This window comes from Oryzias latipes, chromosome 11, assembly GCF_053564925.1.
Source record: "Oryzias latipes strain Hd-rR chromosome 11, Olatipes_Hd-rR_3.1".
In the NCBI taxonomy this organism is placed as follows: Eukaryota; Metazoa; Chordata; class Actinopteri; order Beloniformes; family Adrianichthyidae; genus Oryzias; species Oryzias latipes.
In genome coordinates this window covers 23,244,505-23,268,468 of record NC_136247.1, presented here as the reverse complement: position 1 = coordinate 23,268,468, position 23,964 = coordinate 23,244,505, and the positions used below count along the sequence as shown (strand labels likewise).

The 23,964-nt window shown below is 38.3% G+C and overlaps 1 long non-coding RNA gene across 1 annotated transcript in view; it reads left to right on the top strand.

Annotated features, from left to right (window-relative positions):
• Positions 1 to 402: 402 nt before the first annotated feature.
• LOC144995658 (uncharacterized) overlaps positions 403 to 23,964 on the top strand; it is a 40,669-nt gene continuing 17,107 nt past the window's right edge. The window contains exons 1-2 of the long non-coding RNA XR_013659174.1: positions 403 to 2,729; positions 4,379 to 4,493. This is a non-coding gene — a long non-coding RNA (uncharacterized LOC144995658). The remainder of the gene's footprint in view (positions 2,730 to 4,378; positions 4,494 to 23,964) is intronic.

Sequence of the window (23,964 nt, the reverse complement as noted above, 5' to 3'; positions counted from 1 at the left end):
GTTGCTTTTGTAAAGTAAACTGAAAACTCAGACAAAACATGACCCTGTGGCTTTGTCTGGGTCAGCTCTCCTCCAGTCTGTGAGGGTTTCAGGGTTTCTGCTACGTGTCGATCATAACCTGCAGTAAAATGATACGGTTGTATCACAGGTTTTAGTCTTTCCGTTCACTGTTTCGTTTTTGACAGACGCATCAAAACAAAGTTTCCAAAACCCAATCTGAGTCTTTTCTTAGTTTTGTTCTTTTTTCAATATTTTAGTTATTTGTATGAAGTCCTGCAGTCTGTCTTTTTTGCTATCACAGCTGGTTTCCATCCCAGCAGCTGCTTCTAATCTCTCTGATTACTTCTTCAGACGGTACAAGTACACGGATTCGGCTGCTCTCAGTCAACGCTGAGACAGCAGAACATGTAACAATGAAATGTTACAATACCCAGAACAAAAGCATACAGTCAAGGAACAAATTAGGGAACCTAAAGATAAACAGGAAAATACATGGCGTGTTAAGTAAAATAATTACTTATAATTTTTCAATTGTATTTTTAAGAAAGAACAAAGCTGTTAAAAGATTTGGTAGGTTCTAAAGAAAAAAGAAAGTAAGAGAATAAAAATTAAAATGGAGGCACGAGCGACGTTGTGTAGCAGGAGCTGGCTGGACGGCTGCTACACGCCCCTCGCTCTTCTTTTGTCAGAGCTGCATGTGACAAATTAATTTTATTTTTTGGTCACCTGCAGGTGACATCGGGTCGATGTGATTTTTAGAAGAATTTGCAAAAGTTGGATTTCCTCTGCAATCAGGATTTTTTTTTTTTTTTTTTTTTTTTTTTTTTTTTTTTTGTTAACCAACATTCCTAATTTTGTATGTCCCATCAGCTTCAGCCAACGTTTCATGCATAAAATGTTCACAAATTCCAGTAAAAACTGTGCGAGCAACAGGGGAACGCCACTTATGTGAGCTCGCCACGCTAACGCTGTTGAAAATCAACAAACTTTAAAACCAAAAGTTTTCCAAAGAAGATTCTCGACAGTTCGAAATCCATAGGAGTTAAAATTTACAAGAAGGTACCAAAGGGTGTTTTGTTTGTTTTGCTTTTTGTGTGGAAATTTCTAGATGGCAGCCTCTTTCTGAGGTCAAAGGTCAACAAAATTTTAGTTGTGGTTGTAGACTTAATTTTCGTCAAGATCACTTAAACAACCATTCTTTTTCAATATTCAAATTTCATATGGGGGCGTGCTGACATCAACATTTTTCACACAAAGCTGTTGGTCCCATATATATTTTCAGAACTTCTTTTGGATATCACAAATAGTTCTCAGTCAGATATTTTTATTTGTATGGCTTCTTTTGTTATTCAAGTTTTTTTTTCCATGTTTTAGATCAATTTTTCAACCATTTGGTTGAAAATGTTTTCATAAAACTGTGTTTCAACAAAGGTACATGATCGTCGTCTGGCTTCAGACCAAAGCAAATAATCATGCTGCATGTTTGTCTCATGATGTGTGTTTTCATTTTTTATTTTGAGCATTTAAGTTTGTGAAAATGTAAACCTTACGTTTTTAAAAAGCTTATTGTTAAAACAATGTGATGTCAATCAGGAAGTGGATTTTTCCTGCAGTGCAGGTGTGTGTGTGTTTTTTTTATTAATTATTTACTTGTTAGTACCTCTGACGTGTAGCGTTGCACATGCAAAGCTTTGATACGGCCGCTTGACCACAAAAACACTTTCCTGAGTTAACGGATGGTCTGTAACAGATGACTTTGTACAGTTGGTGAGACTAAACTCTGCTACATACGAGCGTCCCACTAAATTCATTTCTGCCCTTCAGAATAGAACGTCACATTATTGATCCAGTTTGCGTCTTTTCCTCTGATTCTATGGGGATGGAATTCATTAAACAGAAAGTCTGTGTCTTTGGAAGCAGCCTGATGTACAGTTTTCCACCTGTGGACATTAAAGTTATTTATACATCTAAAATAAACTGTTTAAACTGATAATAAATATGTGATCAATAATCTTAACTGCTCTTTCAATGGCTGGAATGACTGTGTTGCGATTTGCAGCAAAAAGAATGAACAGAACATTCATTTATTTTTTATGAAAATTACTTAAGATGTTGAAGAAAGTGATTAATTGGGATGGTATAATTCATTAAATATAATGCACACAGCACCCTAAATGCACTCCTGCTTCAATGGGCTGTTCAGGCAGTGCTCTTTTGCTCTGAATGAGTCACTGTGGTCACAGCCAAAGCACACTTCTGCTAAAACATGCCAAGATGTGACTTCATGTCTGAAGCACCGATTGGACCCACAGAATCCTGCTAAGAAGGTTCATTTTTCAGCCTGAAGTCACAGTTTCACCCCCAGGAATGTTGGTTCCATCACTTCTACTGACTCATTTCACGAATCTGTTTCCTGATGAGGTGGTTTTCTTACAATATATGGAGTTCCTGTTGGTTTCATTTCATCTCTTTTCTCTGGACGATGTCCTCCCACTCCTGTAACCTGTGTGTACAGTCCACAAAGCAGATATGAGATTTCTCCAACCGAAGCCACATCAGTGTGGGAGAGGAATGTTGACGGTGTCGGCACGTGCTGCAAAGACTCATGTGCTGCTGGCTTTCAGCAGAACCAAAGGGATGACTGTGCACGTCTGACACTGAGAGAGAAAAGAGGGGAAAGAAGAAGTGCTCTAAATGCAAATGAGGGATTACAGGAGAAAAAGCTGCAGGTAAACATTTGACACGGGAACTATGGCCTTGCTGTAGTTTCCGTTTGAAGCGGTTTCCAGTGATGCAGAGTTGAAATAAATAAGGCAGACAGGAAGGAAAGCTGCTAACTTCACAGCTGTAAACAACTCCTGGTTTTCCCTTCGTGCTTCATGAAGCTTCATTATTTTTATTTCCAGATTGTGCAGACGTCCATAGTTTATAGAATGATCTTAAAAACAGTTTTTTCTGAATGGAGAGGTCCAGGAAAGACTTATTTTTAATCAAACAAACATTTTTTAAAACTGGCATAATCCACGTAATTGTAATTTTTAAGTTTAAGGTTGAAGTTAAAAGGGAAGAAAAAAAGCAGCATCCTTATGTTTGAGGCTAACTGCAATCGTTTTCTTTGACATTCGTGTGCTTTCTATGCCACTTCCTGCTTAATTTTGTGATAAAAACTGATTTTGAATGCATTTTATTCAGGCTTTTATTAATATAATTATATTGTTGCAGATATTTTCTGTCATTGTGTCCCTGTCTCCATTGGCTTTGCAGCACAACACAATTCGATCAAGTTTGCCTCTGTGTGCACATCCCCTCTTCAACACAGAAACTAGAAAATTGATGGTGGGGGGGGAGAGGAGGGCTGCTGCACAAAACAGGACAACCGGAAATGCTGCTGTTCCCACTTCAGCCAGAGAGGGGCAGGAGAGAGCTGAAGATGGCTCCTCAGAACTCAGACTCTGGAAAGTTCAGGCTGTGAGGTTACTGCAGGATTGAGTCTCTGCTGCCAAGTCATACAGTTTCATGACAAGCAGCATTTCCAGAAGTTTCCACAGCAAGATTGCACATAAAGTAATGACATTTAACCCATAATTACACTACAGATTTGAGTCACAGCGTGCATATAGCAGGATAATTAACAAAATGTCATTAAATGCTATGTTCCTTCACTAGAAAAAGTTATTTCTTCATTTTGCCCTTTGCAATGTGAATCCTTGAGAACATGTCATCTCTGAGCACTGTTGACATGTAGCTGATAAATGAATACAGGTTTATTATTATTAAATACTGGTTAAGTTGTGTTTATTAAGATTAAGATTTTTTTGTCTAGAAATTAAATCAAATTAGTATTTATATTAATTTATGCATTCCTACAAAATGTCATTGCACCTTCTTGCCCCCCCAACATTGATGTTTTGAAAATTTTATTGTACATTTTTAGCTTCCAATTAATTTGCATTTATAATAAGGTTTTTCTAAAAATTTCCCTTTTATTATGTGATTCAAGTGTATCATAACTATTAGTTTGCAATTTAAGTTTATTACTTGAAGTCAAAAATCATTAAGTTTTCTTTAAATGTGTACATAAATCTGCCAATAGGGTCAGAAAAATGGTCCTACCAAGATTATTTTCTTCTTCTTGCAAGACAGAAAACATGACATTTTTTAAAAAATTAAAGTATCTTTTTACTTAATACTCAGTTTTTGTACTGATGGCAAAATAAAAATTCTGGGTTTGGATGTCAGGGGTTTTCTTATGCTCCATCATCTGGAATCTTTGATCTTCGATTAGAAAAAGAAAACATGACGGTTTTTATTTTTTTATTTTTTTGTGATTTATTTCTGAACTACAGTTAATTGTTTTCATTCTGCTGCATCACTGCAGACACCAGAGCTCCTGAACTGTCATCTGAAACCACCTGGACCTCCTGGTGCTGTTCACCTGCAGCCTCCATCTTCACCTGGTGTAAACGACGCAGCTTCACCTCCAGGAGGAGAACGTAAGTGGGAGGGAGTTTGTATGGCGCTGACTGTGCAGGCCTCCTCTGTTGTGTGTGTTGGGGGCGGGGGGTGGGGGGCACTCCCACGTTCCACGGCAGCTTGAAGTCATTTTTAGCCCAGAACCCAGGTTCTCCAGGCAGGCTCAGCCCACAGCCTGGGCTGAGGTGGGAGTGGACTGTGTCAGGAATTACTCACATCACTAGCTTGTAGTGGTGAATCCACAGTCGCACACATTTGACTTGTGTTTGGTTTCCCACTGATGGGAGACGTCACGGTGGGCTGGTGGAAGAGATGCAGCTGCATGGCTAAAGAAACCAAACTGTTCCTTTATACATGACACTAGGAGGGAAAACAAAAGTTTTGATGATGGTAAAAGCGGGGTAAGTGGGTCACAGGAGTGAAGTGCTTGAGAATTTGTTACAAAGGTTCAGTCAGAACCACTTGTTCATGAAGTGGTCATGAAGCTGGGAAATAAAATGTCATTGATACCTTTTGAAGAAACATATTTTTGGATTAAATTGTGACTGACTCATGAAAGGTGAGAAGAAGTGCTTAACTCCCAGGACTCACACAATGAAGGCCACGGCCCTAAATATAACAATCTAATCTAAATACAGTGGGCTGCACAGTGATCAGCGCTCCTGCCTCACAGTAAGAAGGTCCTGGTTCAAATCCCAGCTGGGTCTTCTCTGTGTGGAGTTCTCCTCGTGCATGCGTGGGTTTTCTGCAGGCACGCTGTTGTTCTCCCACAGGCAAAAAACATGCTGCATAGGTATCTTGAAGTTGAGTCATGGCAAGACGTCACCTGGATGAGTAAGAACCTTCACCGACACATGATTCGTAGGGAAATTGGTTTCTCTAAATTAGTAATTACGTAAGTAAATCTTAATTTACATATCACTTATCACAGAGAGTTGAGACACAGAACACCACCCTCAGCCTCGACCTGCCACCCGATCTCCCGGACAAACACAATACAAGATGGAGGGCCTTAAGCAGCATGCTGGTTTCCCCGGTGCTCCTCAGTATGTTCGACACCACTCTTTGACCCAGCTCCTTGTTGCGCGCTATCCCTCTCCAGTCGGCATCCTTAACAGCTCCCCGTATTTCTGTGGTGCCGTAAACTTTTAAACAAATATCTTTAAAAGAGCTTCAAATGCGGTGCAAAGGCAGCAGATATAAAATGAACAATAGAGGTCCTAAAACATACCCCTTGCGGTACACCAGAAGTGAGGGAGCAGAAGAGGAATTAAATTTAGAAGATGCCACAAAAAAGTATCTACTAGTCATATATGAGGAAACCAGTTTAGAGCAGATCCAGATACCAAAACCCAGTTTTTCAACCTGTCCAAGAGGACATGATGGTCGACAGTGTAATAGGCAGTCAAGTCCAATAACAGCAACACGGAACAGTGTCCAGCATCTCTCTGCATCAGGATGTCGTTGGTGACTCTGAGAAGGGCTGTTTCAATGGAGTGAGCATGACGAAAACCTGACTGAAACTATGGACAGGAACGATAGGTGGACTAGGAATAATAACATCCCTAATGGTGGTAGCTAGCACCTTAGGATTACCTCAGCTTTTATAAATTAAATTGGAGAAGTATGTTGTCCTCGCATCACTAACAGCCCTGTTGAAAGAAAAAAAACTAAAATACACCTTTAACATGTGAGGACCCAGACGCACGTTGAATAAAATTAAGGCGCTTTTCCCTCTTCCTCTTCCACCGAGGTCTGCGTAGCCCTGGTAGGCCTTCAGTTCGGGCACCAAAAGCCACAAATCCAATAGACAGCAGTGTAAGGCTTAAACCAAAGCTAAAGCATCGTTAGCACAGAATAAAACCAAAAGCACAAAAAATATGCCAAGTTTCACCCTGTGGGGTTTTCAGGGTTAAAAACTAATTTTTCTGAATTTGTAGTTTTACCAACAAAAGTCTTATTTCTTTTATTTTTAGCTGCATTCTTGTTTTCTCATCAGACACAAACATCAATGCTCGAGCTGCAGCCTCATATCAGCTCAGTGTCAAAGTGCTGATCAGCTGGAAAATATAACACAGTATTTCAATGCAAATGAACTGAAATGAAACTAAAGAGATTAGTGTTTTACTGACGAAAAGCTCCAGTTTTTCTGCAGATTTTCTTTGGTTTTATAGGCATGTCACAGCGTACAGTTTTCTTTACTGCCTTGCTTCAGTTTTTTTGAGACAGTAGCATGTTGGCGCCCTGAAATATTTTAAATTAAATTAAAGGTTTTCTTTTTTTGTTTTGCTTTAACATCCTGATCATTTAAGCAAAGCACAAACCTTTTGTTGCCACAAATTATATAAAATAAAAAAGAAATAAAAGGAAACAGAAATAAGTCATCTGAGTCAGCACTGGGCCATTTAATGTCTATTTACTGAGCCTGTAAACTGCTGCAAATACTCCCTGTCTCCTTGTTTTTGCTGATTTAAGTTATAATGGCTGCTGAAGCTAAAATAGCTTTCATATTACGGGTACCACTTTGTATTTCAATTTTCAGGCGCAATCAATTATGTTATCCTGACCGAGACTGCTTGATGCTAAATGAAAATAAATCCACATGTCAGTCAGGCGAAGGTTCAGCAAATGTCTCGAGTAATCTATTTTCAAAAGTTGTTTAGTGAGGATATATACAGACTACTTTCTTTAAATAAGAGGGCTGGTAATTGGAAGCTACAAATATGACAAAAAAACAAAAGCCTAGTTTTAATAAATAACTACCGTACTGTTTTTTTTCTCTCTCTGTGGCATTACTTTAAGTAATGGTTGTTATTTTGGGGGCCTCAACCATTTTTGTCATCTAAAGCTTAGCTTTAATGATACATAGATCCATTAAAGACCCATTTTGATCATGTTTTGATCTATTTCCAAAGCGGAATTTTCATTATGATGATGCCGTTTTTAGCTGAAACCCAACAACATGTCGTTTTTTAGGACATAGTTTCTGCAGAGCGGCAGGAGTTCATTAGAAATTCCCCCCTGAGTTGTGATCTTTGGAATGTTGTTGGTGCAGAGTAAGCCTGCCTTCATTTCCCATCATCCCTTTGTTAACACTCTCTCCCACTAGCTTACAGTAACTCCCAACCCCAACTGCACATTAGCAGTAAAACCAAAAATGGCAAGCAAAATCGGAGCTCCCCATCTTTACAGTTTGGAGCCAGATTCCAGCTCAGACGAGGAAAAAAAAGGCATCTGCTCCAGATTCACAACGATTTGAAAAAAGAAATACTCAGAAATACAATTTCTTGCTTCATTATTGTTTACATGTGTTCTCCATCATCAGAAAAACACCATGAGATAATGTTAAAAACACCGAAAAACACAATTTTTATCAGAGTGGGCCTTTAAACAGCTCAATCATGCAAACCATCTTATCGTTAAAAATTCAACAGTATAAATTTAGGGCCCCCTGCAAAAAATGTGTAAATATTGAATTAATGTATTAGGATGTGTTTATTTAGCCTGAATTTTTGTAAAAAGAAGAATGTGTTGTGTTAGCAACTGTTTTTGCTTACAAAGGTGTTTTTGTTTTTATGGATGCTTATTCCTCCCTTTTTTTAAACTGAGAACAATATATTTGGATATGAGGGTGAATGAAGGAAAACTCCTATAGTTTGCGCTTTGCATGCTTTTATTTCATTTGTCTGCACTTCTTCTTCGTCAGTGAAGTTTGGTTTTATCAGCACTGGCTGGTTCTTCAGAGTAAAAAGCAAAGATGTAAGAGTGTTCATATTTGCTGTACTTTACACCCAAATGAAAAGTCTCCATATGCACTCTCTGTGTTAAATAAGTGCATTACAAAATGCGTGACGATGATATTAAATCAGTTTGATTTCTCAACTTTTCTGTCTGGAGCCCTTTGTTGCTGTAAAGGTGTGCTGGTGCACTGTAAAAAATGCTTTTAAGACGAAATTTTAGCTTGAAACACTTATACTATTGCCCTGGTACTTAAAAGTATGATTTAAAACAAACGTGGATTGCTCAAAAAATACTTTATCTTTAAAGTTTTTATACTTTTCCTCCAAATATGTTCTTGGTGGTATTTTTTGTTTTTTAAGGTTTTCCTTTGAAGGGAACTTGTGTTTTTTTGGGCTGTGGGAGGGGGTCAAAGAGCCCTTAAACCCCCCAACCAACTTAAATCTCACCTGCTGGGATTAAAACCAGAAACTTTTTCCAGCAGTAAACTGACCACACCACCGTGCAGCCCTCACTTCTCCACTGACGGTGGTGAAAGGCTGCAGGTTGTGTGATTGTGCTGCAGCTGAAAGGTTTGCTTCTCGAAGAATAAAATGTAAAGGGCAAATACTGTGATAGGACAGGGGCAAACACTGAAAGCAACACTGGACGGCTGAAACAGGACTTATTACCCTTTCACATGAATACAAGCTGCAGGCTTCACACTGTCTGATACAAAATGCTGGACAGCTTTTCTGCAGAGCTCAATACTTTCTCACTGTGGGTTTCAGATTCGCCACTAGGAATCGAACGGCACCATTTTTAAGGCTTTTAAAGCCACTAGTAAAAAAAAAAGAGGCACAAAAGTGCTCACAATCTGGTGGAATTATCTTTGATTTCATTTTTTATTTTTTTTACCATTTACTGTATTCTGATTTTGTTAAAAACTCGACTGGGTCTGACTCCCCAGAAAGCTCAGTTGAATTGAAATCTGGGACCTGCATTCAAAATGAAAATCAAATAAACTGCCAATCAAACCTTAAGTTTGCAGTCGGATCAATAGGATTGATTCTAATGTCACCCGTCAGGGTTTAAAGCTCTGGCTGCAGCTTGAAGGAAGTAGTTCCCAACGTGGTTCATAAGAGCAGTGCAGGTTGGAACGCTTGAATAATGACAGACGTTACATCAAACTTTGCTAATATCAGCTAAAAAGCAACACATGCTCCGCACAGTCTGGTAATTACCTTAATAAAAGGCCGTACAGCTTGAGAACAAATGAATGAACGAACTGCTGCAGGAACTTTCCATCAAATCCGTCTCTTTTGTTTCCTGTAAGACGTGATTAAGCTCTCGGAAGTAGAAAAACCCATTGCCTAACCGGTCCTTGAGAATCCACCACCTGCCTTCAGAGTGATTCTCTGTCTCCATGGAAACCTAATCAGCTGAGAGGGAGAGTGACAGCGTGTAGAGGCTTAGACTAGACAAGGTGAAAGACAGAATGAATTTATCCTCAGTCCTGATACCTCAATTATCACTCCATCAGTTCATTAAAGGAAGAAAATTAAGTCGGATTGTCTTTCTTGAGAACGAAAAAAGTGCACATCAAATGAAAAGCATTTCATTTGTGACTGATAATGAAAATCATAAACTCACTTTATGAATGCATTATCTTGCAGTTTGCCACATGAAAAAACAAAAAACAAATGAGAAGCAAGGCTGCCTTTTCTTAATTGCAACTTTGCAAACTTGCATGATTTGACCTCTTTCTAGCAAAATAAGTTAAAACTACCAACAACAACAAAAACCCAGAAAAAAAGACTTGCATATCATTTAAATTTAATTAAAGACAAAAATAAAATGTATGGATGATTGGACTAACAGATGGACAAATAGACACACAAAAGTACAAATGCAGCCTCAACAGGACACAAACGAGTGTCCTGCTTGTGCCTGTCCCAAGCCAGGTAAATGCAGAGGATGGCGTCATGCAGAGCATTCAGCAAAAAACTTAGACATACAGTAGATTTATGGATAGATACAATGATATAGTATAACATGGTTTTCTATGCATTTTAAGGGCTTAGAGGCAAAGGACTCCCCAAGCTTTTAGCACACCTAGACCCACCCCGCCCCCGATATTCTACCTACACCCCATAGAGGGGGGCAGGCCAAATCTGGGACTGAATCATCTGCACTTTTTCACTGCAGCCCAACTTTAAATTCAATTTTTATATTTTCCAAGACAACCATTCTTGGAGGGACTACCTATGGAAAATGACAGTAATGTGATGGAGTTTGCAAAAAAGGTCGAATTTATGGTGCTTTCTTTAAAAAAAAACATTGCATGAAGTTATTCTGTAGATGTTCTAATTCAAAATATGGAAATTTCATTAAATTTTTTGCAGGAATTTTAAAAATGTGCATCAGTTCAGCTATGCTTTTTGTTATTACTAACTAAAAAAAATAACAGTGACTGAGAATCCACAAGCTCTCCACAAAAGACTTTGGTTAACATTTGTGCACCAAAATGAGGCAGTAATGCAAACACATGTGGGACCAACAGAGTATAACAGACCTGTGTGACGTTACTTCCTGTTCAGGTTTAGGCAGACAGCAGTCTGTGATTTGATTTATGAATTTCAAACCATCATGTTTGGGTGCTTTGGACCCTCGAGTTGTGTGTCAGCAACAACAGCCCCTCCCTCAGAGGGACATCTTCATTTACTTCATGTTTATGTTTAATGCATGTGACCTCTGCAGTGCTCTCCTCTCACGTCCTTGATGAAAGATTCCCACAGCTCTTTCATCAGATCTTCATCCTCCTCTGCAGCAGCTCTCAGTTTCCCTTATCACTGCTTTTCAATCAGTCCTGCACAAATTCATCTTATTGTCTGTCTCTGCCTCGCCCACCACTTCCGCTCGCGCTCGCATCCCCCCCCCCCCCCCCTCGCCCCTCCGTCACCCGTCCTTGTATCCCGCTCTTTATCCTTTGGCTGCTGTCTCACATACAGGTTCACGTCAGCATCATGCCAGGGTTTGTTGTCGTCTTTTATCTCCCTCTGTGGTTTCTTCGGACTCTTTCTCTCTGATAGTCTCTCGGATGACACAAGGAAATTCATGAAGAGAAGGAAATGAAAAGGTATTACAGGAAATGTCTGATGTTTGGGTTATCAACACTCATTTATCCAGGCAGAAGCAAACGTCTGGATTTTATGAATTAAACATTTATCTGTATTTCTTATTTATAACAAATGTTCATGTTTTATATTTGTGTCATAAATATAAAATAAAAACAAAGATGTCTTTTTCAAAGGCCTACTCAACAATATACAGTCCAGCAAAGTAATCAACAATGTAAAGAGGGTGTTACAGCATCTGCAGGTTGCACAGACAGGCTAACATGCATGTGGAGCCGCTCATCAGCTTCTGTTCTAACACGAGCTCAGAGAAAAAACAACAGCAAGGATTCCCCCTTTTTGCAGAAGCTTCCTCTGATTGCTTTCATCTGCTGAAGCGAACTGTTTGCACACAAAATGTTTTGATGGCAAAATTTTCCACTAGAAAAAAAAACAGGGCTAAAGACAAAGCCTATAAACTGATTCAGGATCATATTTCTAAACTTTTGAAGTTGCCTGATGCTTCCTTATTTTAATTATTTACAAGGAGGAAAGAAATAAAAATCAAAACAGTTAAGCGCTAAAAAGAAAAACAATAAATCCACAATCAAAGAGATTTTAAAAAATTAAAATCTCTGTTTTTCCTGGATATTTTGAACATCTGAAAGTCCCACTCCAATTATCCTTTGATCTTTTTTCAAAGCGTTCCCAGTGGTCTTTTAATTGTGATTATGTCGTTTTTAGACAAAATCTGAAACCCTGTGCTGTTTTCTAGGAGGACATAATCTCTGCAGATCGGCAGGAGTTTATTAGAAATTCACCTCTGAGATGTGGGCGGGACTGTTGCCGTGGAGTAAGCCTGTCTCCATTTCCCATCATCCATCTGTTTACACTCTCTCCTGCTAACCTTCAGCTCCTCACACCCCCAACCTAACGTTTGTGGTACATCAAAAACAACGAGCATTATGGGAGCCATACTGTCTCCATTGAACTACATAGGAAAACAAAGACGTTCATGGTTTGTCTGGATGATCAGAATGGAGCAGTGCACGGCTCACTGATTGTAGCTTAGACATCACAACTTTGATCTTCTTCCAGTGGCATTGTCATTTCTGCTGCTGATTCACAGCGATTTTAGTAACGTAATACTCATAAATGCAATTTTGATATTAATTTTCTTTAAATATGTCCTCCATCATGAAAAAGATGCCACAAGAACATGTTAAAAACACCAAAAACACCTTTTCATCAGCATGGGTCTTTAAATCAAGTTTCTGTTTACAAGCTCGTCTCTTGCAGTCCGGTTCTCCAACCAGTCATTCATGACACAAACCACTTTTGTTCCTATCAATGTCGTGTTTTACGTATGTGCAGTTTCTAACCCTTCAGTCAATGCCAGATACGCTACAAAGCAGTTTTAAACGTTCAGTTATTGAGTTAACTTAAAGATGTTTCCCCACATCAGCTCTAAACCAAACTACTGTCAAGATTTAGGTTTTTACGTTTTCATTACCCAAAAATTTAAATCAGAAGACAAATGGAAAAACTACGAAAGTTATTGAGCGTATGCAGAGAGGAGAGTTGGTGTCATATTTTTCCATCATTTTTTGTTAAAAAACATCTTCAGCGTGGTATCTCCCCCCAGTAACTCTGTGATCTGAACTATTTTTATGCTGCCATGTCCTAATGGATCTCAACAATGTGAACATTTATACTGTTGTGCCACAAATACCACTCTTCCAGGGCACTAAATGGAGCTGGGGCAGACGAGAGCTAAAACTGTGTAATGGAGCTACTTGTTTGACCCGTTCTATCTTCAACACTATGAAGAGGACGGAAGACAAGGCTGAATTTGCGACACCACATTCTCCTTTATTTACATCTGTAGGTCTTTTGCATGCATGTGCGACTAAAGTAAGACGTGTGATCGTATTTTTAATACTTCTGAAGATGAGTCAGGTCTCAGTGCCACCTCCTGATTGTTGTTTACTGTACGTGTCTTCATCTGTTGCTTCTCACTTTCTCCACAAGAACAAAACTTGAATTGTGTTCCTGTGAGTGTTCACAAGTGCTCAGAACTGAGCCGTGTTGACGTCAATAGGATTTGCGCCTCTATTTCTGTGCAGCTAACCGCACTTCTGAACATTCAATTGATAAAAATATTTGTTTATCTTACATAGATATTCAGATAGCATGAAGTGAGACAAAAGTAAGACAAAATGGGATTCTTTTATTTTGAATATTTCACACATTTCTTTCACTTTTTCTACTGTACACGCCTGAAGTGTAAAAATATTCATCAATGTGACACAAATACACTGACCTGTTGGTGTGACCACGTCGAGTGACGGTAACACAGAGCGAGCTCGCCCTGCAGGTGGCTCCTGGTGGGGGTGAGAGGGGGTGGGAAGCAGGGCCCCTCACATGTTCACAGCAGAGTGCAGAAGATGGTTGGTTCATGCAGAAGCATGCTCAACACAATGACTTTCATCCCAAACCCTGAAAGGGAAATCGGAACGAATGCATGGACTCACTGCAGCGTTCTGCACTGAGTTTTCACATGACGAGGTTTCATTGACTGAAGTCACATGGTTGGTACCAAAGATCTGCAAGTTAGAAGTATATGATCTGAAAACATGTCAATATTTTAATGTAAATAACTATTTATTGTAGTTTAAACAATTTTAACCCTTTTTTTAAATTATTGTAAATCATTCTTGTCATGGTTGAGGCACCTTTTCTCAATTATTTATCATTTCTTTTTTTCAGTGACTGAAGGATTCACTTTTTTTAAATATTTTGTCATAAATGATGTTATGGTAAATTCTTGTTTAAATGAATAACTCACTGACCAAAGAGCCCTAAATGTCATTGTACCAGGGATTCATTTATTTGTTTCTTTATTTTACCAGGACGATCAGTTGAGAACAAATTCTTATTCATAACCATGACAATGGTGATAACAACAAACAAAATTCTATCTATCTCTCCATGACAACCCGTTCCATGAGTGCCAATGAGACGACGATTGTTGATGGATTGAACTGTAATATCTCTAACAACTAAACCACAGACAATTGAAAATTCTCTCTCTCTCTCTTTCTCTGTCTCTCTGTCTGTCTGTCTCTCTCTCTCTCTGACAAACCATCAATCCCCTCAAGGTTTGTTCATCAGAAACACAAAATTTTGCTACTTTTCGAGCAACAAGTCAAGCTGTACTTAATTAATAATCACTACATTTAACAAATCAAATGTGACTGAAGTGTTTCTTTTTTATCAAAGCATTTCATTATTTCTCTAATAGGTTTGATAAATATGTGTGGTTTTTTTCTTGTATTGTCACCAATTAGGGCGGCCGTGGTGCAGCGGTAGGGTGGTCGACCCATGATCGTGAGATTGCAGGTTGCATGCCCATGAGTCAAAGTGCCCTTGGGCAAGACACTGAAGCCCACCTTGCCTCTGGTGGTAGGCAGGCACCTGTGTTTGGCTCCTGTGACTGTAAAGCACTTTGTCCTTGTAGGTAGAAAAGCACTATATAAGTATTTACCAATTAGATCTTGAAATACAATCAACAATCTCTTCTTGGTCAAGAGGACCCGCACACAGTTCAATTATATGAGTAAGTTAAGTATCTGGGCAGAAAACTTCCTTTTTGATTGGAATGCTGTTTGATCAACATGTTTGATTACATGTCTATTTCAGTCATCTTTGACGATCCTTTTCTCCAAACAAGGAAAGCAAATATCCTGAAAATAAATCAGTCAAAAAAAATAAAAAAAGAAGAAAACAAGTCATCACATGAAACCAGAGAAAAATACACTTAATAAAGATGATTTAACACATAGGAAAAATTTTAATGCAACTCCCTACTGAAATACTGAAATAAACAATAAACAATGTATTTTTATGGACTTACATATTTGAAAATACGGAAAATTTTCTGTCCCTAAAAACCCCCTGAAGGGCAAAACAAGATAAATTATCTCTGCTACCTTTTATAGGTAAGGAAAATTGGTTTATTTATTCTGTATTACGTTGCCGGTGAAAGGAAAAACTCAAAGACCTTCTAAACCTGGAACTACATCATCCAGCAGCTACAAGGACCTGGCACACAGTTTCCCACACACAATTATTTCACACTCATAATCTTCTACACAGTTGAGGATAATTACATCTGGGCTAATTATCAGGCTTCATTTTAAAATAACTAATTTTTGGATGCTCTCTGTTTTCAGAACGTGGCTTCACTTTTTGTTCTTTGTTTCTGATCATCTAAAATAATTTTAGTTAATCACAGAGGATGAAAAAGCTGGAGGTTGTGGAGGTAGAGCTGACGGAAAATGAGTGAACAAAAAAGTTACAAACGTGACGTAAATTGAAAATAATTTAACAAACACGCTGGAAAACAATCGTTATCTCAAAATCTTGTAACAAAATATAAAATATCAGATGTTTTACTTTTGTTTTAGGTGAATATTTGACATTGGAACTAATAGAATTTTTCTTGGTTAGATTTCCAGAAACAAGTTGTCATGTGCTGCCCTTCCAAGACAAGATTTAGAATTGAAAATATAAAAACTTATATTTAGGTACATTATTTAAGAACATTGGAAATATGTATGAAAATAACTGGGTTTTGCTCCAATAATTGGTATATTAAAGTGCCTTAACTGTGCTAAATCGTTTTTTGAGCTTTTAAGTGTTTTATAAAGTCAATTTCTCACCAAAAACAACCCCAAAGCAGTATTTCTCTGAGCAGCAGCCCCTCCTTTGCGGGTTCTCACATTATTACGCTTTCATTTTCTATGCACAATATGCACATCCATCTTTGCAAATGTTTGGATGTTGTCTGTTTTCAATCAATTAAATCAGATTCCTAAAACAAAACTACTCACTGTTAAAAAAAACACAAAAAATACTGTGTAAATATATACATAATAATGTATATGTATATAATAAAAACGTGCCATATTAGATAAAAAATAAAATGCATTGCGATAAGAAAACTTAATAATACTACTTTATAATACTATATAAAGTAAATAAGACTAAAAACACTAAAAAGTTAAAAAAAAAGTACTGCATAAAGTACAAATACATAAAAATACTATGTAAAGTAAAATAAAGTTAAAATACTATGAAAAGTAGCAATAATTAAAATTACTGTAAGATTAAAGAAAAAAATACTTTGTAAAGCAAATAAATGTAGGAATACTATGTCAAGGTTAAAAAAAATAGCATGTCAAGTGAAAAAAAAAACTTTAAAAAAGAGGTTTTTGAGAACAAGTGTCTGCAGATATTGATGATATATTGGCTTAAAACAAGTTTTACATTTTACTGGAAATTATTTTTGTTTTTTTCTTAAGATCTATTTGTTTCAAGTGTATTAAGGTACTTCATCTAGAAACTGGAGAAAAATATTCAGACCCAAAGCCATGTTTAAAAAAAACTTGAAGAAAATGATCTAAAAACCAAAGACCACCAACTCAAAGCTGACACAACCAACTTAGTGTAAGGTATTTTGACATCAAGCGATACAGTTGACACACTTTTAAATTTATATTCAGTTCAAAATACCTTCAGTCTGTGTGACTTTTTCATGTAAACTGATCAAATACTCTAAATGTTTCACATTTTGTCGTCAATGCTCTTATTCTGTTCTTGCTGGAAAGAATGACAGCATTACAAAATAAAAGCCCTCTGTCCTTGTGTGTCATAAAATGAAAAAGCTTCGAAGAAGTGAATGAAAATCACATCTTTATTAAAAATTTATAAAATGTTAATTCAATCTCAATAAATGACATTAACAATGTTTTTGTGAGTCTTTGTAAGTTCAACTGCTCAGAAATGTCAGGAGGATAATACAGTACAGCTCATTCTGAAGGTTTGGTTGTTCAAATGTCAAAGATCTATTTGTTTCTGTCAAACACCCACTTCAACAGACAGCTGACAATCTGACTAACTCCTTCTTTGAGGAGATGAAGCTGTCGCTGAGGATGACTCATGTGAAAAACAAGCTGATGTTTTGACCTCAGCGGTGTGTTTGAAAAGTGGGTCTGAGCTTGAAGCGTAATTCATGATTATTCCATCATAACAGCTGAATAAAAGGAGAATGCTGCTAAACACAAATTATCCTTTGTAAAAGTCAAGCTATAAAAACAGGAACTACACTCAGGGACGTGAACCCTTTGCAGTTTGTGTGCAGATGTTGTCATTTAGACACTAAATAATCTTGTGAGGAGACCCTTTTATATTTTCCATTCAGTTATACCACTTATACCATCAGTTATACCCTTTATCAACATTTAGCAGTTTACATGAAACCCAACAAAGACGGAGCAACAACATGACGTTGTGTTGCAGTTCCACAAAAGACCACTAGAAAACGGTTTACTTGCAGCTGCAACCAAATGAAGTAAATTCATTTGCCTTTATTTTTGCAATATGGATGCCGCCATGTTGGAACCGGATGTTGTCCGTTAGCAGTGATTGCTCCAAGTCGGTCTGAGTCCATTTTTTCTATGGCAACCACTCTCGCCAATCAGAAAGGAGCGTGTTGGAAGACCACACCCCTACCACTCAAAGCCATCTACACGAAATCTGTCAAACGTTTTGAACATTAGACGTGGGGGCCAGAAAGCTCCACCTACTTTTATGGAAGCCTCTGATTGGTCAGTTTATTGCTTGAGTAAAAAATAATTGGGATGAGTGGAATACTGTCTTGTCAACATGGATGAATTTTATACGGATTCGTATTTGTCACATCTGTATTTATTTCTTTATTTTACAATCTTGTGCTTGAATGAGGTTTGGTCTATATAACTACTATTGGTCAGCTTAGTTTCATTGCTTGAAGCAAAAGTGCTCTCATTTGTGAACTTTTGCCGTGCTGAATCCTGTAGGCAGCATCAAAGATGTTCATGTAAATCCACGATGTTTTGCCACTCGATGTGTCCACAACACACTCAACTCCACAGTGAAACGGAAGAGCAGAGAATTGCTCTGGGTGAGTTGCAGGGAAAAAGGGGTCACAGGAAACGGAGCAAACAGGATGTTTTGGTGTTTTTATTTTAATACAAATCAAATAGGAAAGGGAAACAGGAAAGCAGGGAAAGTTACATCAACAGAAGGTGAGGGTGTCGGGTATAATATGCTGCTCACAAACACAAAACCTTATTTTGCTTATAGTTACTACATATGAGCATCATTTGTGAAAGAATCAACACGTAAAACACATAAACAGAGTGCTGATTAATTCACAGCTTTGAATTTATTCTGTTGAAATTCTGAGAGGATGCATTTGCCAGCAGCGTTTAGCTCCAGGGTGCATGTGAGGCTCATAACCGAGGCTTTTATGGATCAATTCAAACTCGAACTGATTAGTCTGTAAAAAAAAAAAAAGAGACTGAAGAGGCTCTTCTGATCATTTAGGTCTGTCAGCCAGGCTCAGACTTAAAAGTCATTCATGTATATCATGGAAAATAAAACATCTTTACTTATGATTTCACTCAGTCAAAAGAGATTTGTGTTGCATTCTAGCTAAAGGTCGTGTCACACAGCTACTACCTACATTTACTACGTACATTTTGCACATTTCCTACGTATTTCTCGTTCATTCTTTTGTAATCCATGCGTGATATACGTATTTCATGAGTGATTTTTGTGTTTGTCATTTATTGATGTGAGCAGATGTCCGTTGAGGGTTTCTGCCGACGGGTCTTTGCGCAATATCGGTTTTGAGCTGTTCAGAATTTTGCTCGGTTCAGAATTATGCAGTTCATGGGTATTTCACATAGTTTGTACGCAACTATTACGAAAATCTTACGCATTTCTGCAGGAGTTTTGCTAAATGCATATGCAAATTTGTAGTTTTCCCAGCTGCTGCTCCAGCCGGGGGTCCTTCTTCTTGCCGCAGGCTGCCTCAGCTGATGCCTAGCAGCTGAGGCAGAACTGGTGTGAACTCTTTCCCTCTGCGCCTCCCTGCTCTCTGGCTCTGGGGGCCTCGCGGCGGTCCTGCTGGCCCTGGCCTGGGTGGCGGTCTTGGTCGCCCGGGGGGCGGTTGTTCCCTGCCTGTTCCCGTGTGGCGTTGGGGGGGCTCCGGCTGCCGCTGCTGCTGCGGCGGGGGTATGGGTGTGGGGGTGGCTGGGCGCTCCTCCTCCTTCTTTTCACATTCCACCATCCATTTTAGAAGAACATAAACACTCACCTGAGCACAGGTGTTAGCTCACCTTTGCACTAATAGTTTGCATGATTGAATGAATGAAAGATTTCACACTAGTTGGTTTAAAGGCATAGGTATGCGTTCGTGAACACTATCTGTTTTGTGTGCATGTTGACATGTGGACATTTTTGCGGCTAGCAGGTGTGTTGATAATATTTGAGTGTGTGTGAACAGGCCCCGCCCTTTTTGTACTACATTTGAACCGTACCGTAACGATAAACAACCAGTAAACCTGTCTGCTCTATGCTGCTTCATGGTCTTACCCCCCTTCCCCTCCTATTATCACCCTCCTACCCCCCCCTCTCTCTAACGTCCCTCTCTCTTCTTCCCCTCTTTCCTTTTCCGTCCGGTCCAACACCAAAGATTTTCAAACATGATTGAAATTAATAAAGTTTGGCCTCAATTACAAAAGGGGTTTATTCAGACATACCTTTGGTTTGTCTGAAGATGAATAACCCCTCTTGTTAAAATAAAATATGTCCAACACAAGAGGCCCTCAGCTCTCATCTGTTTGCCTAGCTGTTGGACAGGACAAGTTAAAAAAAAAAAAAAAAAAAAGAACTGGTGTGGATCAGGGGAATACAACTGTTTTATTCAAACAAAGCATCGCGAAGGCCCGCGGCAGTGGCTGGCCATGGTGCTGACGCAATGTGTTCCTTGCATGGTTTATCTGTACTTCTGTGGTTTTAGCATGGTTCTTTCATGATACATGTGTCAAAATTTATCTTAAAGATCACTTTTTTCAACGTATTTTCATGTATGACCAGTTTTTATCCATGCAATATGCAAAAATTGTACATAGCGGCTGTGTAACACGGCCTCACATAACTCATGGTAGCAATGAGCTCGACAAGTCATTTAAATAGGGACGACAGTGGCACAGGTGGTTGAGCGGGTCGTCCAATGATCGAAGGGTTGGCGGTTCGATCCCCGCTCCCACCAGCCAAAATGTCGTTGTGTCCTTGGGCAAGACACTTCACCCTCCTTGCCTCCAGTGTGGCTCCACTGGTGTGTGTATGCGCATGAATGATCCCGGTGATGGTCAGAGGGGCCGTAGGCGCGAAATGGCAGCCACGCCTCTGTCAGTCCGCCCCAGGGCAGCTGTGGCTACAACCGTAGCTTACCATCACCAAGTATGAATGAGTAGTGAATGAATAATGGACACAATGTAAGCGCTTTGGGTGTCTTGAAAAGCGCAGATAAATCCAATCCATTATTATTATTATTAAATACTGAAAAGGTTTGCACTGAATAAATAACATATTTGGTACTTTTTATAAGCAAGCAACATTTGTTTACTAAGAAAGCCTTTTTCAGCACTGTTTTCTGTGATATTTTCTGTCTTGTCATCATAGGATTGCATGCTGATATTACTAAATCTCTCCAGTATCATATCCTGAGATATTCAGTGATTACCGTCTACAACTGGCATTTGTGGTTGGGAGAAAATAAGAAAAACTCTTCAAATCTCTTCATGCTGGCATCTTAGTCATTCATGAAGAGGTTTGCAGACAGGAGTGTGATGCACCTTTAGAAAGTATTCTGCTCTAATAGACCCAGATGGCTTTTGCAGACATAATCTCCTTGCCAACTCCTCCAGTGTGCAACAAAGTACCGTATGGATACACAACCAAATCTCTGTTGACACAAGTGGCCTCAAGCTTACTAGAACAGTCAATCCCACACAGTCGTCCAAAAGCTCCAGTGTGAGACAATGTAAACAACACTCTTTGTTTATGTTGCAAGTTTTGTTCCCTTGGAACATGCACAAATAAACCACAAATTCATTTATTGGGTGAATGATAACTGTGAAGGGGACATTTCACCAGCTCAGGTACCAGCATTGTAAAGTCTGCTGCTTTGTACACTCTGGAAAACGTGGCCACAGACAAGTCAATTGCGGTTTCCTGCATTTTCATGCATATGCATGAGAAAGAAATCCCATTAAACACAGCAGAGTTGCTCATCTGATGACTGTTTTGAATGTAACCTTCATTTCTGATGGTACAGAACACAGACACAAATCCAGCAGGAAAATGACAGTTGGCAGACGCAACATGCATTATGCTAACGGGAAAGATAAATACAATCAGTGTTAACAGACGCACGGAGGATTAAGAGTTCAACTGTGTTTCAGATTTTCAGGAGAATCCCGGCTGAAGTCGCACAGTCGGCAGAGAAAACTTCAGTTTAGGATCCAAGACGTTTATGAGCAACACTGAGCGGTGAAATTCTGACTTGTGAGTTTCCAAAGCTAACTGGAAAAAGAAGGATACAGAAAAAAAAGGCAAAAAAGCTTAAATGACAGACAGGTAAGTGTACAGAAACGATGTACGGGTGCGAAAAAGTTTAATGAGCTGATGTGCAAATGTGAAGGTTTCAGAGTGACGATGGAGAAAGTTTAAGGTTCAGGAGCTTGATAAAAGTTTTTTTCAGAAGTTCTTGCTTTAAAGACCCACTCCAATAAAAATTGTTTTTAACATGTTCTTGTGGCATTTTTCTGATGATGAAGGACATGTATGAAGACAATTAAGCTTAAAATTACAAATCTAAGTATTTCCTTATTAAAATCATTTTGAATCATCCACTGTCAGACAAATAGATCCATGAACGTCTTTGTTTTCCTCGTCTGAGCTGGAATCTGCATCTAAAACTGTACGGCTGGATAGCTCATATATTGCTGCACCGCTAATTTTAGATTTGGGGTGTGAGGGGCTGTATGCTAGCAGGAGAAAGTGTAAACAAAGAAGTCTCAGCAGGAGGAAGGGAGGGGAAGGGGGGACACAAGTTGGTACCACAAAATGTACGATTATTTTAATCACTAGTTCCACTACAAAGTTTTGTTTAGTGAAACCTGAAGACAAAATTTCAACTTGTAAACTCATAAGATAAAAACTCAGTTACTTTAATAAAAAGGTATAGTCTTTTTAAGTCTACTATACTTAGTCTATACAAAAGGTGAGATAGTGTACTTGGAGTTTACTTTTTATATACTATCGTGAACCTAAAATGTTCCAATTTTGTCTGAAGAAGTATTTAGTTAGTATACTTTTCATGGAACAAAAACCACAAATCTTTGCTTTAACTTGTTTGAGTTAAATCCTGAGTCGGACTTTGCTTGTTAAACGCCAGCGCCTTTTGTGACGCACAGAAGCTTGCTGGGGGTGTCATGGTGGCTGCCAGCCTGTAAGTGGTTAAATTTAAACACAATTCACCGTCATCAAACCCATCAACATGTTCATTTTTTAAGAGAAATGATTCAGAAATGTGGGCTTCAATATTCTCAATGAAAGCCAAGACACTTTTGGCTGGTGATTTAAAAAAAGACCCTGAATAGTAAACAGAGGGGTTAGTCTGAGGAGGATGCACAAAGGCGTCACTGAAAATCAGTTTGGCTGCTCCGTTTACTCAGACAGGAAGCAGTTTTGAAGCTTATTTAGACTTTTTGATAACCTGTAGCCTTTATAGTAGTGTCTGTATCTGATTTAAGACATTTAGTGAAGGACTCCAGAATCATCAGCGGCGTCTCACCTCCAACAACTAAATCTAAATCAACCACAGGGATTTCCCCCAAGGACAGTTTAGATTGTATTAAAATGAATATAGGATTGGGTGGGGTTAAGGTAAGGGGTAAGGAGAGTAGGGGGGCTGATGAGCAGTCAGGAGGGCAGAGGGGGTTTGTTTACTTTATTTATTATAATTGTTTTCTTATTCCTTAGCATTAACAGTATTTTATTTTAATATTATTTACTTTGTATTAATAAAACATTTTTTATTAATATCAATTTGTCTGTGATGCAGTTGAATTAAGGGCAAAGCTTCGACTTGACTTACCGGTACTGTAAAACCACATTTCTGATTTCAAAGGAGCTACAAATGTTGTTTTTTCCAAAAAGGGTGACCAGGTTGTAAAAATGTTTATTTTAAAAAATGCTAAAATTTTTTTATACTTTATTGCATTTGACCTTTTTCCTTCAACATACTGTGTATGTATGAAAGTGTAAATATGTGTTCCAAGCTAATTTACCAATTTTCTTTTTTCCTGTGCGCTTTACCGTGACCTGTTCCAGGCTTTAACAGCAGAACATTCTGTTGAGTCATTAGACCAAAATGCCAAAATATGTCAACTTTTTTCCTATTTTCAGGAATAAATAAATAAATGAATAAAATACTATGTTTTACAGTAGGAAGTGTACACAAAGATGAAAGATGTGTGCAACACTAAAACATTAAAATTAAAATGTTTTTAAGTTTCTCGAAGAGTTTCACTTGGCTAAAATAAAGAACATTTAAGGAGTTCAGATTAGGTTATAATTTAGCTCCACTTATAAAAGATTTAGGAAAATAAAAAATTTAAACATTTGTAAGGATTTTGTTGTTGATTGATTAATAATTTCAAAACAAATGTAGTAGAAAAATGAAAAGATGAGATTTTTG